We start from the raw sequence: 15,052 nt of genomic DNA, 5'->3' as shown, positions 1-15,052 counted from the left end.
TTTGATTCATTTTCAATGTCATTTTATTTTACTACATTGATAAACATTTTACCATGCCATTATTATATTCCAGTAGGGCCTCACCTGACCTCGTCACTACTCTACCGAGGTTAGGCTTGGTACTTACTGGGTACCGTTGTGGTGTACTCATACTACGCTTCTGCACATCTTTTTGTGCAGATCCAGGTACATTTTACCAGCCTAGACGTCATTGAGTTACCTGCGCACGGAGACTTCGAAGTATATCTGCCAGCGTCCGCAGACTCCGGAGTCCCCTTCTATCATTTTATGTTGCTTCCTTATATTTTATCTAGACCTTGACATATAGAGACATTAAGAATAAATTCTTAGAAGCTTGTGACTTATTTCTACCGGGTTTTGGGAGTTGAAATTGTTTGAATTGTAGTTTATTTATTTCAGATATTTTTATTATTCCGCATTGATAGGCTTACCTAGTCTTAGAGACTAGGTGCCATCACGATATCCTACGGAGGGAATTTGGGGTCGTGACAAGTTGGTATCATAGCACTAGGTTCATAGGTGTTATGAGTCACAAGCAGGTTTAGTAGAGTCTTGCGGATCGGTATGGAGACGTCTGTACTTATCTTCGAGAGGCTATGGAACTATTAGAAAATATTCACTTCTTTGACTCCTTATCGTGCAGCATTGATTTAGCTTGAAACATATATCTTATATTCCTTTGTATCCACTCGTGTATGACATTGCGCACTCAATATCAGTTGTGTGTCGACGGTTCGTGATGCCGCAGATGGACTACGAGGGAGCCAGAGATGCTCAAACATTGCCTTAACGTATGGTTCCGACTGAAGATGTGGGCGTATTGAGAGATCACCTAGTGAATCATGTGCGGGGTGCAACGGACATTGGCGTCTGGTTGATTTATACGAGTTGTAAAGGTTATTATTGTGGATCATCGGACGTTGTGGCCTATGACTTCATGCCGTCCACTACCAATGGGTGGATTGCGGGGTCATGTATTATATCAGTTTTGGCCTGAAATATATATATGTGGTACTGAAAGGTTCCCTAAAATTTACATATGTTTAAAACCTGAGATTTTGTAGAGGATAAGGTTGGGACTTGCGGTATGTCCGCCTCCTTAATAATCCTATACTTCAATACCATTATAGAAAGAACTCTAAATTTATAGAAGGTATACTCAGCGTGGACGTCACTGTTGCAGATTTTGGGGTGCTTCGGGGTAAGTACACTTGGTGACGAGAGTCTGGACTATGTGGTTCGTGACAAGATTTGTCTGTATGGAGCTCTACTTTTGTGATTGTTGTGTATAAATAAGGGTAAGGATTACCCCAAAGAAGAGTCGAAGAGTATGTTAAGCAATTGGTCAGCTCAACAGTATTGAGTCAGCATAGCAAAAGAAGAAATTTGCCTTGGGAGATATAATTCTCCACCGGTGTTCGTGGCAAGCCTATGAAGAGAGCAGACCAGCCAATGCAACACCGCCCACTTGGCTCAGTTTTCAGAAATACTTTTGAAAGAGTTTGTTTTTTTGACTCTCCGTAATGCGTGGCGCATAGGGTTTGAACGGTTGCGTCATGTCACCATTGACGATGTCAAAATATGCCATCAAGTTCAATAAGTTAGCCCGTCATACTCCTACTTTGCTTCCTACAACCAGAGGGCGAGTCCACAGACTCATTAAAGGACTTAATTATGATCGTAAAATTTTGTACGACTCGGGAGCTACAAGCTGATACTTCATTTATGCTAGTTGTACAAATTGCCAAGATATTAGAATGTGTTCGGGGTGGAAAAAACAACAACTAAGGAGACCAAGACGTCTCAAGGTTCTGGGGGATTCAGTGGATTCTACTGTGCAAGTATAAATCATTATGGAGGGGGCTCGGGCAGTCGGCCAGCCCAGTCCGCACATCGGATTACTCGGGGTGCTCCAGTAAGTTCTTTTAATGTACCACCGACATGAGTTCCTACAATGGAAAAAGGGTTGTTATGAATACGGTGATACTAGGCTCATCATGAGAAAAATTGTCAAAAACTTGGGAAAGACTTATTTCATCAAAGCACTCAGGCTACTTGTTCAATTGCAGTTACTACACCACCCACACGACCAGTTAGGGGTGGAGGACAGACGGGTAAAAGGCGTCCTAGAGGTGGAGACCCAGCCGTTGATATATTTATTTTGAGGTATGGCGGAGGTCGCTACATCAGATGGTGTCGTTATAGGTACGACCTCGATTTAATATAAAGGAATAATTTCCTTAAGTTGATTCAGTTCTCAATATCGAAACGAGTCTTCCTATTGTGCTCCACTTTTGAGTGAGCTTCATAATTCTATAATTTACTTATGTGTTTACCCCTGTTGGGAGATTTTATGGAGATGACTACGCCTATCATTTCGTGTTGGTCACTAATAAGAGCTGCGAGGCTAAATGTGGCTTTCTGTTACTCATTTTGGTAAATTTTGATGTAAATTCCGAATAATTAATTGCAAATTATGAATTATATACCCTATCGGTGTGAGGTTCATTATGTGTTGTGATTTGGTGTAACAGAAATTATTTAAAAGGAGAAAATAGAAATTTTCAATTGGCATGATGTGCATATTACTTGCGATTCAGAACTGAGGATGAGATCCTCACATTTTTATATAAATTGATATGTTTAAACCAGGTTACGAGTTGTGGTGGAAGTTATATAAGGACGAGATCCTTGTGAGAAAAATTCTTGTGTTTAAGTTCTCCCTTGTGAAATTAAATTTATACTATAGTACTAATAGGGAGTCATGCCTGTTAGGCTTATTTGAAAATTCTTATATGAAATTCTCTGTGCATAATTGTCAAATTCTTATTGTAATTATTAATTTTTAACCTACGAGGTAGGTGCCCGCCTAGGTGGCGTTAAATGTGACTCGTTAATTCGGATAACTAATTATGAGGTCTTCATGCCTCGCATCTAGTTATCAGTATTGTGAAGGTTTGCAACGAGATTTTTGTTAACATGAAGTTAATTGATGATTCGGTAATTGATTATGAACAACTATTAAGACCAGATTGACCCAGAAGGGTGCTCCATTCAGATGGACCGAGGAATGTGAGGAAAGCTTCCAAAAGCTCAAGACAGCTTTGACTACAGCCCCAGTATTGGTATTACCTATAGGTACAGGATCTTATACTGTGTATTGTGATGCGTCACGTATTGGTCTCGGCGCAGTGTTGATGCAAGACGGTAGGGTAATTGCTTACGCGTCTAGACAGTTAATGGTGCATAAAAAGAATTATCCTGTACATGACCAGGAGTTAGCAGCTATTGTTCATGCCTTAAATTTTTGGCGGCATTATTTGTACGGTGTCCATTGTGAAATCTACACTGATCATCGGAGTCTACAACATCTGTTTAAATAGAAGGATCTTAATTTGCGGCAGCGGAGATGGTTAGAGTTGCTTAAGGATTATGATATCACCATTCTCTATCATCCGGGGAAGGCCAATGTGGTGGCCGATGCCTTGAGTCGTAAGGCGGAGAGTTTGGGTAGCTTAGCATATTTACCGGTAGTAGAGAGGCCTTTAGCCATGGATGTTCAGGCCTTGGCCAACCAATTTGTTAGATTGGATGTTTCCGAGCCGAGTCGGATTTTGGCTTGCGTGGTTTTTCCAGTCTTCACTTTATGATCGTATCAGGGAACGTCAGTATGATGACCCCCATCTGCTTGTCCTTAAGGACACAGTTCAGCACGGCGATACTAAGGAAGTCACTATTGGAGATGAAGATGTATTACGGATGCAGGGTAGGCTATGTGTGCCTAATATAGATGGTTTTCGTGAATTGATTCTCCAGGAGGCTGATAATTCGCGGTACTCCATACATCCGGGTGCTGCGAAGATGTAGTAGGACTTGAGGCAATATTATTGGTGGAGGAAGATGAAAAAAGACATAGTGGAGTATGTAGCTCGGTGTCTAAATTGTCAACAAGTGAAATATGAGCATCAACGACCTAGTGGATTGCTTCAGAAGTTAGTGATTCCAGAATGGAAATGGGAGAGGATCACTATGGATTTCGTTGTTAGGCTCCCACGGACTCAGCGGAAGTTGGACGCAGTTTGGGTGATTGTGGATAGGCTGACCAAATCAGCTCATTTCATTCCTGTGATTACTACTTACTCTTCAGAGCAGCTGGCTCAGGTATATATTCGCGAGATTGTCAGACTTCATGGTGTACCAGTATCTATCATCTCTGACCGGGGTACACAGTTTACCTCACGGTTTTGGAGGGCAGTACAGCGTGAGTTGGGTACCCAGGTAGAGTTGAGTACAGCATTTCACCCTCAGATGGACGGGAAGTCCGAACGCACTATTCAAATACTGGAGGATATGCTTCGTGCGTGTGTGATAGATTTTGGGGGTGCTTGGGATCAGTTCTTACCACTTACAGAGTTTGCTTCAACAACAGTTACCAGTCAAGCATCCAGATGGCTCCGTATGAGGCCTTGTATGGTAGGCGGTATCGGTCTCCAGTGGGTTGGTTCGAACCAGGCGAGGCTAGACTTTTAGGTACAGACTTGGTTCAGGATGCCTTGGAAAAGGTTAAGTTGATTCAGGATCAACTTCGTACAGCCCAATCTAGACAGAAGAGTTATGCGGATCGGAAGGTTCGTGATGTTGCATTCATGGTTGGTGAGCGGGTATTGCTCCGAGTTTCGCCTATGAAGGGTGTGATGAGGTTCGGGAAGAAGGGCAAGTTGAGCCCTAGGTATATTGGGCCTTCTGAGATTCTTGAGAGAGTTGGAGAGGTGGCTTACAGACTTGCACTACCACCTAGTCTTTCTGCGGTTCATCCGGTATTCCATGTTTCTATGCTTTGGAAATATCACGGCGATCCGTCTCATGTGTTAGACTTCAGTTCGTACAGTTGGACAAGGATCTATCTTATGTTGAGAAACCAGTGTCTATTTTAGATAGGCAGGTTCGAAAGCTGAGGTCAAAGAACATTGCTTCTGTAAAGGTTTAGTGGAGGGGTCATCCGGTCGAGGAGGCGACTTGGGAGGCCAAGCTTGATATATGCAGCTGTTATCCACACTTATTCACTAGCTCAGGTACTTTTTCTAACTCCGTTCGAGGACGAACGTTTGTTTTAGAGGTGGAGAATGTGATGACCCAAAATGTCATCTTTAAATTTAATAATTAATTCTGTGTTTTAAGACCTCTAAAAGCACTATTTATCATTACTCGACTTGCGTGTGCAGTCCGTAAAAAGTTTCCGAAAAGTTTTCAGGTGAAAAATAAATTTAAATGTGAATTAGAGCTTTAAAACTCAATTGAGTTGACTTTGGTCAACAGTTTGAGCATACAGACTCGGATCAGTGTTTTGACAATTTTGGTAGGTCTGTATCGTGATTTGGGACTTAGGCGTATGCCCGGAATCAAATTCCGAGGACCCTAGCCAGAGATATGGAATTTTGATGAAAAATTAAAAGTTTAAGTTCAAATAGTGACCGGATGTTAAATTATGTGCAAACGACCCCGGAATAGAATTTTGATGATTCCAACAGCTCCGTATGGTGATTTTGGACTTAGGAGCGCGATTGGAATTTTATTTGGAAGTCCGTAGTAGAATTAGGCTTGAAATGCCGAAAGTTGAATTTTTGGAAAGTTTGACCGAGGGGTTGACTTTTTGATATCAGGGTCGAAATCCGATTCTGAAAATTTTCATAGCTCAGTTATATCATTTATGACTTGTGTGCAAAATTTGAAGTCATTCCGAATTGATTTGATGTATTTCGACACAAGATATAGAATTTGAAAGTTCAAAGTTCATTGATTTTGATTTGAGGTGCGATTCGTCGTTTTGATGTTGTTTGATGTAGTTTGAAGGCTTGACTAAGTTCGTATGGTATTTTGGGACATGTTGGAATAATTGGTTAAGGTCCCGAGGGTCTCGGGTGGATTTCGGAAGGTAAACGGATTGGATTTCGGACAAAGTGCTGGAAATTTCTGTTTGCAGAAATTTCTGTTGCAGAAATTCCGTGCGTGGAGCCAAGTTTGGAAGCTTATATCTCTCAATACATAAGGAATCAGAAAATGTGCAAAACATGAAAGTTGTAGTCATTGGATTATAGGTTCCAGAAAGTTAAACTATGCATTATTTGGACATTTGTACAGAAAGTTATGATGGATTGAATGAAGGCTGGTAGAGCAGTTTCGCCAGAAATTTCGTCAGAAAGTCTGATGCATGCAGCTGACTTTGGGAGCTTATATCTCGCAATTCATAAGGAATCGGAATAATTGCAAAACATGAAAGTTGTAGTCGGTGGATTCTAGTTTCCAGAAAGTTAAACCATTTATCATTTGGACATTTGGACATAAAGTTATGATCAATTGAAGTAAGACTGGTAGAGCTGTTTCTAGTGGACTTTTAGTGACGAAAAATGGACTTTTAGTGATGGATTGGCAGAAACTTAAGGACCAAAAATGGTCATTTCATTCATTTCGTTTTGGATTTTTGGAGCACGGTTCTTGGGCGATTTTTGGTCGATTTTCAAGGGAAAACATTGGGGTAAGTGTTCCTTATCCTATATTGATTATATTTCATGATTCCATACTCAATTACATCATGAATCCGTGAATTTATGGAAGAAAAATCAAGATTTTTGCAAAATCTTCCTAAAACGAAAATTTAAGATTTGGAGGTCGAGTTGTTATCGGATTTTGGTAAAATTGGTATGGGTGGACTCGTAATTGAATGGGTTGTCGGATTTTATAAGTTTCGCCGGATTCCGATATGTGGGCCCCACGGGCAAATTTTGAGCTAATTTCGGATTTTAGTGAAAATGCAATATTTTCTTATGAAAGTGATTACTATAATTTTTGTTGACTGTATCGAATTAATTATGACTAGATACGAGTCGATCGGAGTCGGAAAATCGAGGAAAAAGCATAATACTTGGTTAAATTAGAGCAAGTCGAGGTAAGTGACTTGTCTAACCTTGTGTGGGGAAAATTTTCCCTAGGATTGGTATTGATGTGATTATTGAAATGTGTTGAAAGTCGTGTGCACGAGGTGACGAGTGTGTACACGGGTTAAATTGCGAAAGATTATATTTTTAAATTGTGTAGATCACTGTTGCGCATTTATTAAATTATTTTATCTTGTTATATTCTTCATCATTGATGTGAGATATATACTTCAAATTTGTTTGATCTTTTCTTACTAATTGTTTTACCTGTTTAGTTGAAACTTGGTTTCTTTTATTCTGTGCATTATTTGAAGGTTGATTTTCTTTAAATTAAATATTATTAATATGAAGTATTTGACATTTTTAAACTTGATATTGAAGCAACGTAGTAAAGATTTTAAAATATTATTTTCCTAAATTATTTACTCCTGAATATTTTTATACTCATTGTGAGGGAGCCGTGAGCTCTTTATTGTGGAAGAATATTATTGATGAATTATTTTGACATGAGCTGTGAGCTCTTTATTGTGGCAAACTATTATTGATGATTTATTTTGGCATGAGTCGTAAGCTCTTTATTGTGGCAAACTATTATTGATGATTTATTTTGGCATGAGCCGTGAGCTCTTTATTGTGAAAAAATATTGTTGTTGAATTATCTTGGCAAGTTAAATTATTTGAGCACTTGAGGTGCAAATTGTGATATATTGTGATATTGATACGCATGCGGTGGTATAAGGTCTGGGTGTTGAAACGCATGCGGTGAGATAAGGGTGGCTTGATACGCGTGGCTAGTAGGGGAACTACTAGAAGTCATGCGGTGTGATAAGGGTGGCTAAAACGCGGGATGCTATTTCGAAAAAAATATTTTCTTTAAATAAATTGTGAAGGCTCCCGCGGTGATATAAGGAAATGAGATATTGTGAATTTATTTATGATTTGGGACTACGAGGCGGTACCTCGGGAGTGCCCTTATTGATATTGATTTATGGCCATAGTTGCCTTTGATTATTATTGTGATTTTCATAAAGTTGAAGGAAATTCTGTTTTGATTTCCACGAGATATTATTTGCAATTATTTGGTGTCATTAAATGTGACATACTATTTGATTCATTTTCAATGTCATTTTATTTTACTACATTGATAAACATTTTACCATGCCATTATTATATTCCAGTAGGGCCTCACCTGACCTCGTCACTACTCTACCGAGGTTAGGCTTGGTACTTACTGGGTACCGTTGTGGTGTACTCATACTACGCTTCTGCACATCTTTTTGTGCAGATCCAGGTACATTTTACCAGCCTAGACGTCATTGAGTTACCTGCGCACGGAGACTTCGAAGTATATCTGCCAGCGTCCGCAGACTCCGGAGTCCCCTTCTATCATTTTATGTTGCTTCCTTATATTTTATCTAGACCTTGACATATAGAGACATTAAGAATAAATTCTTAGAAGCTTGTGACTTATTTCTACCGGGTTTTGGGAGTTGAAATTGTTTGAATTGTAGTTTATTTATTTCAGATATTTTTATTATTCCGCATTGATAGGCTTACCTAGTCTTAGAGACTAGGTGCCATCACGACATCCTACGGAGGGAATTTGGAGTCGTGACACCGGTGCATAAGTTGGATTTGTTTTATACTTACCAAATACAACAGAAATTTCACAAATATACTATAATATTTGTGTAATAGTAGGATAATATATACCAGAAAATTATTTTGTAGCATAATAAAATTTTTCTAAAAATTTAGTAAGCTCTTTGATCTGATCCCAATCAGAATCAATAATTTGATCAGCGGGGATACCATTATGCATATTAAATACCTTTTGTATAGGCACCCGATAATCATAAGCAACTTTAAGCATTTCATAAGTAGAATTCCACCTGGTACAAACATCTTTTGGAACTTTTCTATATGGAAGGTTAGCACTAGCACATTGTTGAGCAAATTCACGAATTCTACTCGCTTTATTAGCCCGAAAAATATAGCCGCAAGCATGTTGTACTTTACTACAAGCATCAGAAAATAAATTAATACCATCTTTTACAACCAAGTTAAAAATATGGCATGCACATCTAACATGAAAAATTGCCGGATTAATTGGACAAAATCTAGTTCTTAAGCTAGTTGCTGCAGTTGTGTTAGCAGAAGCATTATCTAAGGTGATAGTTAAAACTTTATCAATGAGTCCATAAAAATTAAGTATTTGTAGAACAGTAGTTGCAATATATGCTCCAGTGTGTTTTGAATCAACAAATTTATAACCAATAATACGTTTTTGCATGTTCAAGTGATGATCAACCCAATGACATGTAACAGTTAAATAATCACAACCATTAGGACTACGACCTATATCAGATGTGATGGACACTTTACAATCTAAGTGAAAAAATACACAACGAATATACTGAAGATATTCGGTTTGAAATTTAAAAACATCATTTCTAACTGTAGTCTTAAGAAAACCTTGAAAAGAAGGATTATAAGTTTCTTGTATATAATGAACAAAAGCAGGGTGAGAAGGAAAAGAAAAAGGTAATCCACATACAGCTACCATTTTTGCTAAGTTCTCACGATCTCTATCTTTGTTATATGGGCATAAAATCGTACTAGAAGCAGGGTCAAGCTGTTGTTGTAAAAAATTAGAACCCCCGCCAGATATACTAGGAGTGCTAGTACCAGTGCTAGGATCCGGTATTTGTCCGGCTTCTATTTTAGCTTGTATCCATAAAGCTTTGTGGTCCCTACCTAAGTGCCTAGATAAGCCCCTCGTCCCACCACTTTTGGTGTGCACAAATCGTTGCTTACATATTTCACATGTAGCACGTTGATTGACTTTATCATGTTTAAAAAATTTCCATACAAGTGATGTTTTGGGACGTTCACCCTTAGGCTTACCCCTTACAGGAGGTACAGGGGGTAAAGCTCCAAATCGAGATTGACTCTGAGTTGGAGCTTGTGTTGCGGGACTAGTGGGTGTTTCATCTAATTCTTCTTCCTCATTTTCTTCATCCTCATTTTCTTTGTCCTCAATAAAAATATCCTTGCCGAATTGTCTTTGTAAAGTTTCATAATCTAGTTATTCTCCGAAATTAATATTATAACATGCGGGGGTTGAGAAAATGAAGTTTCATCAACATGAGTCATTTCATCTATATGTTTTCTAATTATAGGAGAAGGGCTAGGATTAGGACTAGGATTAGGATTACTACTACTTTCACCTTTACTACTTTTTTTACTAATTTTTTTAAATACGCCAAATACATTTTTAGGTGCCATAATTTAAATACGAAATTAAATTTAAAAAGTTAACACAAAAATTAAAAACACAAATGAAATACGAAAATAGAACACGTAAAGTAAAACACAAAAATTAAGCACTAAAATAATGCGTAAAAAATATATATTAAAATTAGGAGATGGAATGAGTGCACCGTGATTAAATATTGAAACTTGAAGAAATTGCCCAAACTATTGCTCCAAATACTTGATAAATTAATTTGAAGCTTGAAAGTTACTCCAAATATTTGTCCAAATACTTGAAACTTATCACTTGATTGCAAAAAAATTGAGAGAATAATATAGATAGAATGAAAGGGATTTGAGAGAGAATAATTTATTTTTGTGGGAAGAAATGAAGAAGGATTGGGGTATTTATAGTAGAAAATAGGACCAAAGTGTAATTTAATAAACTTAGGGATTATATTAAAAGTTTGGGGGTAGGGGGTGTTTTGGTGGGAGTGGGGGGCCAAATATGGCCGTTTTTGGCCGTTGGGAATGGCTATTTTTGCAATTATAGCTGTTGCCCAACGACTATAATTATAAAAAAAAGGGACGCGGGACGGGACGGGACGGACGTGACGGGACAGACGGGATGGGCGGGACGGGACGGGACGAAACGGGACGAAATGGGACGGGATAAACGGGACGAAATGGCCATCTCGTCCCATCCCGTGTCCCGTTTAACATGGGGCCATCCCGTTTAAAATTAAGTGGGACGGTACGGGACGTCCCGTCCCATTGGACAGCCATAGGGGTGCATAGTTGTACGACCTAATTCCTTGCAAAGAATTAACACATTCCATGAAGCCATCCATCTTGTCATCATCAAAATTGAGCAAGACGGCCTCCAACATATCACCCACATTAACCGCGACACTTGTATCATCAATAATCACATCGGTCACAAAGTCCACGAATGAACACACTTCATTGCTATTCGGTTGCCTCATAGATTTGCACATATGGAACACTACATTTTCATCACCCAACTGGAAAGTGAGTTGTCCGGCTTCCACATCAACAAGTGCCTTCCCCGTAGCAAGGAAAGGTCTTCCAAGAATAATCGACACCTCATAGTCCACTTCACAATCAAGAATAACAAAATTCGCTGGGAGAATGAACTTATCGACACGAACCAATACATCTTCAATCAACCCCAACAGTCTCTTCATTGTACGATTGGCCATTTGCAATCTCATAGATGTGGGTCTTGGTTGCCTAATTCCTAAGGTATTGAAAAACGAATAGGGCATCAAATTGATACTCGCCCCAAGATCACAAAGATCTTTGGCAAACTCGGCACTTCCAATTGTGCAAGGGATCGTGAAAGTACCGGGATCTTTCAACTTAGGAGCCATCGAATGCACAATTGCACTCACTTGGTGAGTGACTTTAATAGTTTCAAAATTCATCGACCGCTTCTTTGTCACCAAGTCCTTCATGAACTTTGCGTATCCGGGCATTTGCTCCAAGGCTTCAACTAATGGCACATTTATCGAGAGACTCTTCATAATATCAATGAACTTTTTGAATTGATTCTCGCCATTTTGCATGGCAAGCCTTTGAGGATACGGAATAGGTGGATTAGGCAATGGTGCCTTAGCCTTTTGCACTATCGGTTCCGGTATGTCAATCACATGCTCCCTAGACGGGTTCACTTCCTCTTGATTCTCTTCCACCGTGTCATCAATATCAATCTACACTTCATTATTTGCTTGCACTACATTGGATGAGATCTCCTCTTCTTCTACAACTTGCTCATCATCCACAAGTTGCCTTTGACTTGAGGTGGGTGCATTCACACCTCTTCCACTTCTTGTAGTAACGGCCATGGCATGCCCCATATTGTTCCCACGTCGAAGAAGTATCTGCCATCTTATCTAAGATATCACACGCCTTCGCATAAGGTGTAGTTATGAAGTTTCCACCGGTAAGTTAATTCACTACACAATGGTTGGTGGTATTGATCCCCCTATTTAAAGTTTGTTGCATCATGTTCTCCGTCATATCGTTGTTAGGGAACTCTTTCACAATTGTTCTATACTTTTCCCATATCTCTTGTAGTGGTTCATTGGGCTCTTGCTTGAATGCTAGAATTTTATCCCGAAGAATAGCCATGTGCCCGGGAGAGAAGTACTTAGAAATAAATTTCTCTGCTAGTTCATCCCAAGTATGAATGGAATGATTTGGCAAACGTTCCAACCAATCTAAAGTTTTCCCCCGTAGAGAGAAGGGAAAAAGCCTTAGTCTCAAAGCATCCTCGGAGACATTAGTTTGTTTACTCCCCAAACACGTATCTACGAACCTCTTCAAGTGTTTATATGCATTTTGACCTGGTGTACCGGTGAAGAACCCTCGTTGCACGAGCAAAGTGATCATCACATTGGTTATTTGGTAGTTGCCCGCCCTAATACGGGGAGGGATTATAGCACTTGCATACCCTTTTTTTAAAAACACCCGGTGTGGAGCCGCTCGTAGTGGAGGTGGGGGTGGAGCAGGTACGTTGTCTTGAGCCACTCGGCCTCGTCTATTTGCTTGAGGTTCAAGAGGAATCTCATCCATTTGATCATCCTCAATGTCCACATCCCCCAAAGCTACGTTCCCGAGATCTTTGTTTGCCATGATATTGCACCTACAATTTCTCAACACGTTAGTAACAATGAAGAAAAAGAATATATTTCAAAAATACACCTAAATATATAGTTAACACCGCTTTTTCCTCCCCGGCAACGGCGCCAAAAATTGATCTCGTCCAAGTTCACACCTCAATTCGAGGTTATGAAAACGATCGATGCAATAATAGTACCCAATAAGAGTCGGGGTCGAATTCCGCATGGAGCTATAGATGGGAGTTAGTAGTATATATAGTAGCGTGTGAATTTGAATATCTAAATTTACTCTTCCGCAAAATTTGGTTGTTTTGAAACTTAATTTGAACTACGATTGCAAGTTGAGAAATAAAACTAGGAAATTATTTTTGTTGTTTTTCAAATGTTGTAAAAGCCTAGGGCTATGACCTTTTCCTAGTTGATTGCCTAATGGGATATAAACTTTAAAACTTGTTTTATTAGTCGGGGGGTGTATTATAGCTATCAACACTCAATTATCCACTCAATACCTCTCGGTCAGAGAGTGATTTTGCCCAATTTCACTTTCTCAACTCCAAATGGGTATTGGACAAAAGGATTGATAAAAGCTCAAGTCGGATTGTTACAATCTCTAGGTTCAACCCTTTAATTGGTCTTATCAATCTCTCGATTGACACATTTTTTTATTAGCCAAGTTTTCCTAGACCAAGTCTCCCTTTCTCAAGTAGAGACCAAGTCAAATAGGCATGAACTAATGTTTACAACTATTAATTCCACAAATAAAAGCAAGAACAAGGCTAAATAATAAATACCCAACCATAAACAAATATAAATTAAACACCTATTAATTTTACACACTAGGGTTGGGTCACAACCCTAGTAAACATCTAGCTACTCATGCTTGGAATGGAAGAAATAGAAGAAGAAATGATAATTAAACTCATATTGCTAATTAAAATGATAAAATCTATGTTCAAATAGCTCAAAATATGAAAAACTACTAAAAAGAGTAAAAGAAAACGGCTACTGTAGCAGTTGATGTCAAAAGTTAACCTAAAAATGTGAAACTTATCTATTTATACAGGGCTAGAAATTTCAGACAAAAATGACCTTTCGGAGGTTCTACGGCCGCACAATTCCATGTGCGGTCCGCACTTTTCTTCAGCTTGACAGGATTGGAAATCTGCGGCCGCATAATTCTGAACTGCGGACGCAATGCACTCCTTCGGCGGTCCACAGAATTGTAACTGTGGATGCATCTTGCTCTTTTGTGACTCGCATAATTGTATTTGCAACCGTACAATTTTTGTGTGGTCCACACTTCTGGGAGACTTGGAATGCATCTCCTCTGAACTTTGCTTCTGGCTTAGCTTTTGCGGCCGCACAATTCATGTGCGGACCGCACTTTGCACCAATCTCTTATGGAATTTCTTTTATAACCTGCGACCGTAGATGGAATTCTGCGGTCCGCACTTCTGAGTTTCTGTGCCTTTTATGTCTTTAAATTCAGATTACTCCTTCTTGTGTTGGATTTCATCTCGGAAGTTCATCTTCCAATATTCCTGCAATTAAGCACATTTTATTAGTTTTCGGGAACACAATTAAACGCTTTTGGACTAAAATAAAAGCTAAAATGCGCTAATAAGTAGTCAAAATCCCCACTTATCAGTCGTTGCTGTCTAATTGAATGGGGTTGAGGTCCTCTATGGTCGATCCTGTGGCATCGACCATATCAGGGTCTCTGATGATGTCATCACTGTCATAGCATACCGACCTCGACCCTGTTGATTGATATGCCTCTTTTTCTTTATCCTTTGTTTGTGGGGTGGTCGTTCAGTCTAGGGCGATGCGGTAGCATTCCGGGGTTATGCGTTGCTCCCCTCGTATACTAAATATTCCCCATGGAGTTGGGAATTTGATGACTTGGTACAAGCTGGGGGGGATGGCTCTCATGGTGTGTATCCATGGTCGCCCTATTATTGCGTTGTATGTCATGTCCTGGTCCATGATGTGGAATGTGGTTTCCAGAGTGACGCCACCCGCTAAGACGGGGAGTGTGATCTTGTCACGACCCCAATTTCCCTTCATAGAATGTCGTGATGGCACCTAGTGTTTCAGACTAGGTAAACCTAACAATTTGCGGAATAACTGAATAATAAACGGAACTCAAATCTCAACACATGATATATAAATAGAAATTGTGATTTAAATAATTACAAC

This window comes from Nicotiana tabacum, chromosome 4 (assembly GCF_000715075.1).
Source record: "Nicotiana tabacum cultivar K326 chromosome 4, ASM71507v2, whole genome shotgun sequence".
NCBI classification, from domain to species: domain Eukaryota; kingdom Viridiplantae; phylum Streptophyta; class Magnoliopsida; order Solanales; family Solanaceae; genus Nicotiana; species Nicotiana tabacum.
This window is presented reverse-complemented; position numbering follows the sequence as displayed.